Raw genomic sequence first — 11,339 nt, forward strand, 5'->3', positions numbered from 1 at the left:
CATCTACAAAACATCCAAGGTTGTATATAACATCACCTCGAGGCATTCCTCTACCACGGAAGACCCTACAGCTGCTCTGACATCGATCTACTCAAAAGAGACTTTCCTTAACACTGAGAAGACTTAACAAGAACAATGACCTGCTTACTGGACAGGGCTTGCTGTATTGCCCCTTAATTGTGAGGTTTGTCTATAACATCACCTGGAAGCAATCCTCTACCACGGAAGACCCTACCACTGCTCAGACATCGACCTGCTCAAAAGAGACTTCCCTTAACACTAAGAAGACTTAACAACAACGACCTGCTTACAGGACAGGGCTTCCTGCATTGCCCTTTAATGGTGAGGTGAAACGAGAAGACACTCCACATCATGACTTCAATGTAGGATATGCAGATTCCAGGATCTTTAATACAGAAACATGATACCAACAACAGAGACTGTGTGAAAAGTGTGTTGGCACTATGGACAATGTCTTGGATTGGACGATAACTTGCCTGAAGCCTAGAGTTGGTCTTATGCCAGGAAACTTCAGGGGTAGGATCTCTTTGTATTTAGGCCAAGGTTATTTCTTTCCATGCCCCTCATATTTTGGTGGGCCTATGCAAACAACAATTACCACTCTAACACCGTTTTTACTGTGCTCCTTTGACTCTAACCCCCCCCCAAAAAAAACCACTTAAAATTTGAGGTTAATTTAAGCTAATATGCATGTACATGGAAATGTAAAAAATACTATCCCTCTAATGTTTAAGGAGTTACGTAAGTTTTATGGCTTTAGATTGCCTGTGTGCTGTAAAGAAATATTATAATGTGTTACAATCTGGGGACTTGAGGGACAAAGTAATTGTACATGGATTCTGTTTTATTTATCTTAATGTTCTTTGGCTGAAATTTCAAAGTTAAGATATCAGATATCAGCAAGGGGACTTCTTCTGAGAATTATGTTATGGGTGATTGACCTTCCACTGTAACTTTACCTTGTCCTCTTTCTTTGCATCTTTTGTTCTCATAATTCAAAAAAAAAATAACTTTCAGACACAAAAGATAAAAGAGCTGGAAGTTACAGCTCACCTCATGAAACTCACCACAAACAGGGATGAGTTTAGTTAGATAAATAACTAAGTTTCGAACTATCCTAATAATGAGAATGTACGAGGGAAATAGAAAGCTTGTCTAGAGTACAGGCGGGGGTTGGGTGGGGAGGAGGGAGATTTGGGACATTGGTGATGGGAATGTTGCACTGGTGATGGGTGGTGTTCTTTACATGACTGAAATCCAAACACAATGATATATGTAATAAAGTTGTCTAAATAAAAAATAATTCCATTCATATTAGTATTACAAAACTCAAATATCTTGGAGACAGCTTAACTAAATACATAAAGGACCTATACAAAGAAAACTATAAAACTTTTCTTCAAGAAATAAACAAGGACACAGGAAAATGGAGACACATACCCTGCTCATGGACTGAGAGTATTAACATAATTAAAATGTCAATACTCCCCAAAGCATTGTACAGATTGAATGCAATCCCTCTAAAAATACCCATAACATTCTTCAATGAAGTAGATCAAACACTCCTGAAATTCATTTGGAAAAATAAATAATCATGAATAGCAAGAGCAACCCTTTGGGAAGCATCACTTCCTTCAACTTTAATTTGTATTACAAAGCTGTTATCATTAAAACAGCATGGTACTGGAATAAAGGCAGACCCTCAGCTCAGTGGAATAGACTAGAGTTTTCATAGAGTGCTCCCCATATTTACAATCAATTAATCTTTGATAAAGGGGCAATAAATGCAAAATGGAGCAAAGAAAGCCTCTTCAGCAAGTGGTTTTGCCAAACTGGTGAGCCACATGCAAAAAAGCAAATTCAGACCTCCATCTAACACCATGCACAAATGTTAAATCAAAATGGATTAAAGACCTTGGTATAATACTCAGAACCATAAGGTATATGTCAAACATTCCATGACTTTGAGACTACAGACATCTTCAAGGAGGAAACAGCACTCTCCAAACAAGTGGAAGCAGACATAAGCAGATGGGACTATATTAAGCTGAGAAGCTTCTGTACCGCAAAGGAAATAGTGCCTAAAATACAAAAGCCACCCACAGAATGGGAGAAACTATTCACACAATACTCATCAGATAAGGGGCTAATATCGAAAATATACAAGGTACTGACAGAACTTAACAAGAAAAACATCTAACCCCATCAAAAAATGGGGAGAAGAAATGAACACTTTGACAAAAAAAAGAAATACAAATATCCAAAAGGCACATGAAAAAGTGCTCCACATCACTAATCTTCAAGGAGATGCAAATCAAAACAACAATGAGGTACCATCTCTTTTATTTTTTTAAATATGGAACGCTTCACGAATTTGCCTGTTGGTGGTTCAAATCCCAGCATCTCATATGGTCCCCTGAGCCTGCCAGGAGCAACTTCTGAGTGTAGAGGCAGGAGTAATCCCTGAGCGCTGCCAGGTGTGTCCCAAAAACTAAAACAAAAACAAATTTGCATGTTATCCTTGAGCAGGGGTCATGCCAATCTTCTCTGTATCGTTCCAATTTTAGTATATGTACTCACTGCTGAAGCGCGTACAAGGTACCATCTCTTGCCACAGAGACTACTAGCACACATCATAAAGAACAAGAACAATAACTGCTGGCAGGGATGTGTAGAGAAAGGAACTCTCATTTACTGCTTGTGGGAATGCTGACTAGTCCGGCCTTTATGGAAAACAATATGGAGATTCCTCAAAAAACTGGAAATTGGGGCCGGAGAGATAGCACAGTGGTGTTTGCCTTGCAAGCAGCCAATCCAGGACCTAAGGTGGTTGGTTCGAATCCCGGCGTCCCATATGGTCCCCCATGCCTGCCAGGAGCTATTACTGAGCAGATAGCCAGGAGTAACCCCTAAGCACCACCTAGTGTGGCCCAAAACAAACAAACAAACAAACAAACAAAAACACTGGAAATTGAACTCCCATATGATCCTGCTATACCACTCCTAGGGATATACCCGAGGAACACAAAAACACAATACAAAAATTCCTTCCTTACACCAAGATTTATTGCAGCCCTATTTACAATAGTCAGCCTCTGGAAACAACAAAGATGCCCTTCAACAGATGAATGGCTAAAGAAACTGTGGTACATAGACACAATAAAATATTATGCAACCATCAGAAGAGATGAAGTCATGAAATTTTCCTATATATGGATGTACATGGAATCTATTATGCTAAGTGAAATAAATCAGAGGGAGAGCGATAGACGCAGACTAGCCTCACTTATCTATGGGTTTTAAGAAAAATAAAAAACATTGTTGTAATAATGCCCAGAGACAATAGAGATGAGGGCTGGGAGAACTGGTTCATGATATGAAGCTCACCACAAACAGTGGTGAGCGCATTTAAGAAATAACTATACTGAAAACTATGGTGACAATGTCAATAAGTTAGAGAAGTGGAATGCTTGTCCTGGATACAGGCAGGTGGCAGACGAGGAGAGAGATATGGGGCATCAGTGATGGGAATGTTGCACTGGTAGAGTGTTCTTTATATGATTGAAATCGAACTACAATCATTTTGTAATCAAGGTGCTTAAATAAATATATTATTTTTAAAAAGAAAGAAAAGCAGAATACAAAAAACCCAGTAATATTTCTTCTATAATAAAAAACTGAAAATTTAGAAAAAAGGCAGTTAGTTTATTTTTAATTGAACTAGCCCCAATCATTTGATTTTCATGACTCTACTTTGTAAACAAGGTATTATCTTCATCCTAAGCATCTGAATTTTTTATCCAGCCCGATAGTCTCAATGATACAGTTGTGTATTGATTAGTACAGTTAATTCAAAATTAAAATTACACATAATGTAATAAAATTATACTTTTCTTTATATAGAAGGTAGAAAATTATTCCAAATTTTCTTTATTAATTAGTATATTTATTGAATTGAAGCAATTAAAGGGAATATGTACTCAATTATAGTAATTTACAATAATCTATTGACACTTCAAACTCCATAAGTCCATAGGTCAATCGGTCTATGAAATGAGAGCTTCAATAAGATTTAGTTCCTTGGTATCTTTAGATACCTTTGATGTTCACTTCAATCTTAGAATATGTGCATGGATTTTGCTTACTATTTTCATAGGTTTAAGATTTCTCCTAGTCACAGACCATTGAAAAGATTCTGACATTAACTGTCTAAATCAAATATTCATCCAGCAACAGAAAAAAATAACCACAGTGGCTTGCCTTGATCCCAAACCCACAATGACCTCCTTGAATTTCCTCTTTGGTGAGGAAAGCTGGATTTTCCATTTCATCTCAAAATAATTATTCAATAAAGTTCCAAGTTCCCAGGTAATTTTATTCCTCAGTGCACTGTCATTGCATATCAAAGATTTGTTGTAGTATACTGTAAATATATGTGTCACATCTGAAGGTCGACTTTTAATCAATCAAAACCCTTTTAGTTATACTGGTTTAGATCTGGAAATGAAGTCTGTGATGGGGCATGATTATTCACTCTATTGAATTAAAGCCTAAACTTTATGGGAAGGCCTACATTTCCAGAAATATTTTACTATTAGGCTTCCCAGACTTTCAACATTATAAGAACCATAATAAAAAATAATCAGCAAGCCTTCACACTATTTACCTACCATTTACCTACTCTGTAGGCTCTTTCACTTATTGTCCCCATGATTTCAAATTGCTAGAGTACTAGAGTGTACTGAAGGTTCCTTCAACTCTGGGATGTCTATTCCCATGTTACGTGTACAACACCATTTCCTTAATAGTATTACCCATCCCATCACCAATTTGACTAGAGAGAAGTCACCTCAATGACTCAAAGTTTGATTTCTCACCAAAATTTTTTTTTGTTTTGAGGAAATACAAAATCTAAATCCTCAGAGTGAACATAGTAAATAAGCTAAATAATTTACTATAAATGGTAAGTTTATCCTAACATAATTATTTTCATAAACCTTTGTATTCATTTCTCTATATTGTACCAAGCTGTTCTGTTATTTCAAATTCTTTTAGAATTCCTAAATTAAGTCGCTAACCACAGAAGCTGTCAGATTCATTCTTACCTAGTTCATGTTATAAATTCTGCCCAGAAAGTCAAGACATGGAAAACATGACCTATTTTAATGCTAGTTTCTGATTTCCTAATCTTAGACTCTACTACTACATATATCCCAAAACTTTTATCTAATATACATTAGAAAAAAATATTGCAGTGCATTTGGTGTGTATTTTATCTCTAATTGGGTCTAAGCTTGTCCTACCATCGACTAGAGAAAATGAGAATGTTGGGGATGGGCAACTCATCATCCCTTTGCAAAAGACCAATTCAAATAAAGTCACTAAAGTTTTAGTTAAGAGAAGGAAGGATAGAGAATGTGGCTCAGCAATATCTGTTGCTTCAGGAAAGGAAGTCTCGGTGACACTAATAGTCAATACAATATCACCATTCAAGATATAACAGGCTCTCACTCTTGTCTAATACGTGAATTTTCACTTGAGACTTAGTGAAACGATTTCATTTTTGTTAATTTCTACAACTGATGCAATCAAACCTTGAGTCTAGTTTTAGAATACCTTGGTCCTCTGTGGATGTAGTCAAGTGCTTTTTTTGCATGTGTGAGACCCTAGGCTTAGTCTCTGGCTCAAAAAATATATAATTCCCTGGTCCTTTGACTATAAGAAGCATTTGAGGGAAGTTACAGATGCTCTTTGCCTTTGTGAATTTGTCATTACCTGACTTAAAACTCTCCACTGAATACTATTGCAAAAAGCATCACATCGGGCCTGGAGGGATAGTATAGTGGGGAGGGCATTTGCCTTGCGTGCAGCTGATCTGGTTTCGATCTCTTGCTTCCCACTCCTGAGCACAGCCAGGAGTGATCCCTGAGTGCAGAGTCAGAAATAACCCCTGAGCATCTCCAGGTGTGCCCCCCCCAAAAAAAAAGTAAAAAAAAAAAAAAAAAAGCTAAATCATTCAATATAACAATTATTTCCACCACAGCACATTGAAATAGAAGCAGGAAGAGAAAATGCAGGCATTGGTGGAGGGAAATGTGTACTGGTGAAGGGTTCTGAACACTCACTGTATGATAGATACTCAGTTATGAACAATTTTGTAATCGTGAATAAAATATTATGAACAACCTTGGGCATGTGGTGTTTAAATACAGTAAAGAAAATAAAGGAAATATTCACTTCCAAAGTCTTTTAGCCATCACATTTATAGGTCTTAAAAAATTATTTTAGGGGCCGGAGAGATAGCATGGAGGTAAAGCGTTTGCCTTTCATGCAGGAGGTCATCGGTTCAAATCCCGGCGTCCCATATGGTCCCCTGTGCCTGCCAGGAGCAATTTCTGAGCCTGGAGCCAGGAATAACCCCTGAGCACTGCCTGGTGTGACCCAAAAACCAAAAAAAAAAAAAAAATTATTTTAAGCAAATGTTTTCCCTCTGCATTCTGTGAACTACAAATAGTCTGTTTTTTTTTTTTTTATTGATAATAAGATAGTTACTACTCTCAAACATAACTCAGACTACCAGGTTCCAATTCCAGTCTTCAAGGTTCCATATCAAAATGGTACTGAAATGTCTATCCTAGAACTCTACTTAGGAAATGAAAACCACTGTTGATATATGTAGGAGTGAGATACAAGCATGGTCATTGAAAGAATGAACATTTTATCTCTTCAGACAAGTTGCCATTTGTAAGAGGGAATTAAAAGGACTGGGATCCTAAAAACAGGCTGAGAGGTGATCCAGGTAGAATGCATAACTTGCATGTATGAAGCCCTGTGTTTCAGTCCCAAAACTATTTCATATTCCCAAGAGCAATCCCTAACACTGGACAAAGATGACCCCTTCATCAGAATAACAAAACAACAGCAAAGTAACAAAACTATAATATCAAACAGACACAAGGAAGCTCAAAGAGCTGAGAAAAGCAAGAGGTGATTTTTAAGAAGTTATCAAACATTAGGGGCCAGAATGATAGCACAGCAATAGGGCATTTACCTTGCACTCAGCCAACCTGGGAAGGACCTGGGTTCAATCCCCGGCATCCCATATACCCCCAGCCTGCCAAAAGCATTTTCTGAGTGCAGAACCAGGAGTAACCCTTGAGCACCACCAGGTGTGGCCCCAAAACAAAACAAAAATAAAAATAAACAACAACAACCAAAAAATAAGAAGTTAAAACTTTGGACTACCTCTCACAGCATTTTGATACAATTTAATAGTGGTTTCTTTTCTTCTGCTGCTCAAATCAAGCCTCAATGATAGAATCTAAAGGAAACCTACTGGCCTAAAGCCTTGGGGCTTCACTCTTGCAATAGTGAGAAAGACTTTGAAGGCAAAAAGATTATTCCTTTTCAACTTAGAAATTGGAAATAATAATCATGAAGGGAAAAAAAATTAGATTTCAAAAATTTTTAGAATGTCTTGAACCAAATGAATTTGCCACAAGCAAATGCAAAGTCAGTTATATCAGTTCTAGATGGATAAATTTGAGCAATGTCCCTCTTCCTCACACCTTCATTTCCTGTACTATAATTAGAGTTAATTTGGATAGATTTTCTTAATCTTGTTCAGAAGATTTAATATGAGTCCAAGGAGCCTGAAATGAGTGTGTGTAATCATTTTGAATGATATGATATAATATTTCCTTTATTTACATAGATGCTTTATATCTAAAAGTATTTCTGTGCATTTTGTCTTGCCTCTTAATCGAAAGGCACAATTAAGACCCATAACTTTATGTAGAAAATATAAACACGGGTCCAGAGAGATAGCATGGAGATAAGGCGTTTGCCTTGCATGTGGTCCCGGAACCTGCAAGGAGTGATTTCTGAGTGTAGAGCCAGGAGTAGCCCTGAGCTCAGTAGCCCTGAGCAATGCTAGGTGTGACCTCAAAACAAAAACAAAACAAAAAAAAAAGAAAACATAGGCACAGAAAAGTACTATATAAAGATGAAAAACCCAGTTAGGGGAGAAATAGATAATTCATATGCTGATTATCTATTTTGCAGCATGTAACTTTATTTACAAATAAGGATTTGTGATTATATCAATACTATATTATTGTACCTATTTTATACATATTCCTGAATAAAGTAAAATTCTTATTTTGAATATTTTGACTTAATAAGTTGTACTAAATAGATCATATCAATTTAAAACCTAGAATTTAACTAAACATTAACTTGAATAACTCATACTTAAGATTCTGACTTATTCCAATGGACTCTTTTAAGATATTTACCCTAGAGTCAAGTTCATTGTATTTAAATATCTAGAGTTAAGGATGTTATCCTCTGGCTATGTTAATAAAAATCGTGCATGATCAGGCTAAATTTATATTTTCTACTTCTATTTAAAAAGATTATCTGTTGTTAAGTGGTTTGCTTTATTGGAAAAAATTTTATTGCCCGTCTCATAATCTGAATCAGACAGCATTGAGTTGTGAGCAAAATTGCATGTTTTATAATTTTCTTTTGTGCCTCTCATCTAGAGCTTCTTCTCCTGTTCATATCTGTCAATAATGGGAATTGTAACTAATTACATAATGAACTTTTATAGTCAACTGTTTAATTATTTCACTTTTCTATTTTAAGCTTATCACCCTTAGTTACAGCCTCCAAATGTTCACGAGGAAAACTGTTTCTAGTGTAATGGATTAGAAAGAAAGGCACAAAATAAAAGCGGCATTTATTATTTTCTGTACAGGATGTGTTGAGTAGAAGAGAAACAGTATTTTGGTGTCTATTATCCCCCTGTTTTCTTGCTTTACAAGTGTATTTTTTATCCAATAATGTTAGACTAGAATGTATATTAAAAAATACCTGTTGCTGGGGGCCGGAGAGATAGCATGGAGGTAAGGCATTTGCCTTTCATGCTGAAGGATGGTGATTCAAATCCCGGCATCCCATATGGTCCCCTGTGCCTGCCAGGAGCAATTTCTGAGCATAGAACCAGGAGAAACCCCTGAGCGCTGCTGGGTGTGACCCAAAACAAAACAATATATATATATATATATATATATATATATATATATATATATATATATATATATACATATATATATATGTTGCTATAAAATGCTATATCAAATTGTTATGAAAATCAAGTTGCATCTTCACAATTATTAATATATTGCACCAGTAATGATGATAAAGCCTCTCAAAATCAAGTACCACATAATCAACCATAAGCCATGTTACTTGGGATTTGACCTTGGGGACTTCCATACCCACCAAAATCCAAAATCTTTTTACCTACTTACCTACTACAGGCATGAGGATAATACTACTCTTGTCTCAAGAACTCCTGTTAGCTGTTTCCTGAGTGTCTATATTCCTGGCACTATGATCATCCAAGTCATCCAAAAAGACTATGCCATGAGGTCAAACCACTAGCTCCCCTGTGCTTCCTGAACTTCATACCCCATCTTATTTTTCCTCAGTTGCTTAAAAGAGGCCAGTTCTCCAAGATGTTATAGGCCAAAATAATGAGACCTCAAGTCTCTATGATGTCCTTTCCTGGCAATGATACCAGTATGCATATTACTAGCTATTGCGAACATGTTGTTGATTACTCAACTCCAAACCCTAAAAATTAGGAAGGATAAGGAATGAGTTTGCTCCTCCATTTTGTCTACATACTAAAATGTAAACAATGTCATTCTACCTTTTTCTCAGTGTTCAGCCAACTCGCTCTTCCTGGTTTGGTAATTTGCACAAGTGCACTCAAGAGCTGTCTTTATGTGTTCATCTATTATCAATCACTTCCTATAGAATGTGATAACACATTTATTTCTCTCAATTTTTGCTAGTATGTTCTATATTTACAAGAATAAATAACTAAATTTATACTATATTCTAAGAGTTTTTATTTTTAGAAAGCACTGCTTTCAGCAATTTTAGGAATGACTCCCCAGAAAAAGAAGTCGATGATATGCAATATTTCTGTTTCCATTCCTTTAGTGCCTTCTATCATTACAGAGGCTAATTTTACCCCCCAAAATATGGCAAATGAAGTGAAATGTAATGGAGCTGTTTATAAAGGTCGTATTTGCAGGACTTATATATTTTTTTACTGATCTCCATTCTCTTGCAATCAGTCACTTCCACTCAGTGGTGAAGTTTTTGAGAAGAGAGAAGTAGTCACATGATCTCCATGTTTATATTATTCAACAGAATTTAATATATTCTACAAAATAATGAGAATTAGGTAACAATCCAAGAAATAAATAGAAAAAATAATTATTTTAACTAATTTTATGTTCATCAATGACTCATTTAAGACCCTTTGCATTCACAAAAAGAAATTGTAGCTTTGTGAATGACAGGAACAATATATTTCTGATACTAAGATTAAACAACTTGTTCATGCTGTTCATTGTTGTATGCCTATTACTCATCGCAGAGACTCAGACACATTAAGATTTTATTGGCTGAATAAATAGATAGCTGGCAAAGGTTTATTATTCAATAAAGATGGGAAGACATGGGGCGTGGTGATGGGACATTTGCACGATGAAGGGGGTTGTTCTTGTTTTGACTAAAACCCAACTACAATTATGTTTGTAATCACAGTGTTTAAATAAAGAAGTTATTGAAAAAATAAAGTTGTTGATTCAAGTCACTTTATTTGGGGTAAAAAATGTATTATTTCACATAGGTCTTGTATTTCTTTGAGTCATGCTCATCATTCTTACTCTATTTTACAAAAAAACATATATAAATTTAAAGGTTTGCATTTCTATTCTAAAGAGGTTTTAAAGAAAATTTATAATTGCTGATACATAAGCTTTTTGATTTTCTTCCAACTCAAACTTAAAGAGAAGCTTTTTCTGAATTCTTGCTTATTTCTAACACCAAGACAATACAGAGGTTTTAGGCATAGTTTCATTAACAGGCATAAAAAAATATCACTGAGACCAGAGAGATAGCACAGCAGTATGGCGTTTGCCTTGCATGCAGCTGATCTGAACAGAAGGTTGTTGGAATCCAGGCATCCCATATGGTCCCTGCGCCTGCCAGTTGCGACTTCTGAGAGCAAAGCCAGTAGTAACCCCTGGGTACTGCCAGGTAATATATATATATATATAATTCATTAAAATCATTTAAAATTATTACAATAATTACATTTCCAAGAAAATAGCAAATAATTTTATAAGCCAGATCTCACACTTACACATCTAATGCGAAAAGTTAAAATATCATAAATAATTATAATCAAATCTAATGTGAAAATCAAAAATTATAAATAATTATAATTATTT

General features: G+C 35.7%; 1 non-coding gene across 1 annotated transcript; it reads right to left on the reverse strand.

Moving 5' to 3' along the window:
• Window positions 1–2,507: 2,507 nt before the first annotated feature.
• Window positions 2,508–2,616, reverse strand: LOC126002310 (U6 spliceosomal RNA). Its single transcript, XR_007493056.1, has one exon. It is a non-coding gene; the product is annotated as a U6 spliceosomal RNA (small nuclear RNA).
• Between the last annotated feature and the right edge of the window lie 8,723 nt (window positions 2,617–11,339).

Source organism: Suncus etruscus, chromosome 2, assembly GCF_024139225.1.
Source record: "Suncus etruscus isolate mSunEtr1 chromosome 2, mSunEtr1.pri.cur, whole genome shotgun sequence".
Taxonomy (NCBI): Eukaryota; Metazoa; Chordata; class Mammalia; order Eulipotyphla; family Soricidae; genus Suncus; species Suncus etruscus.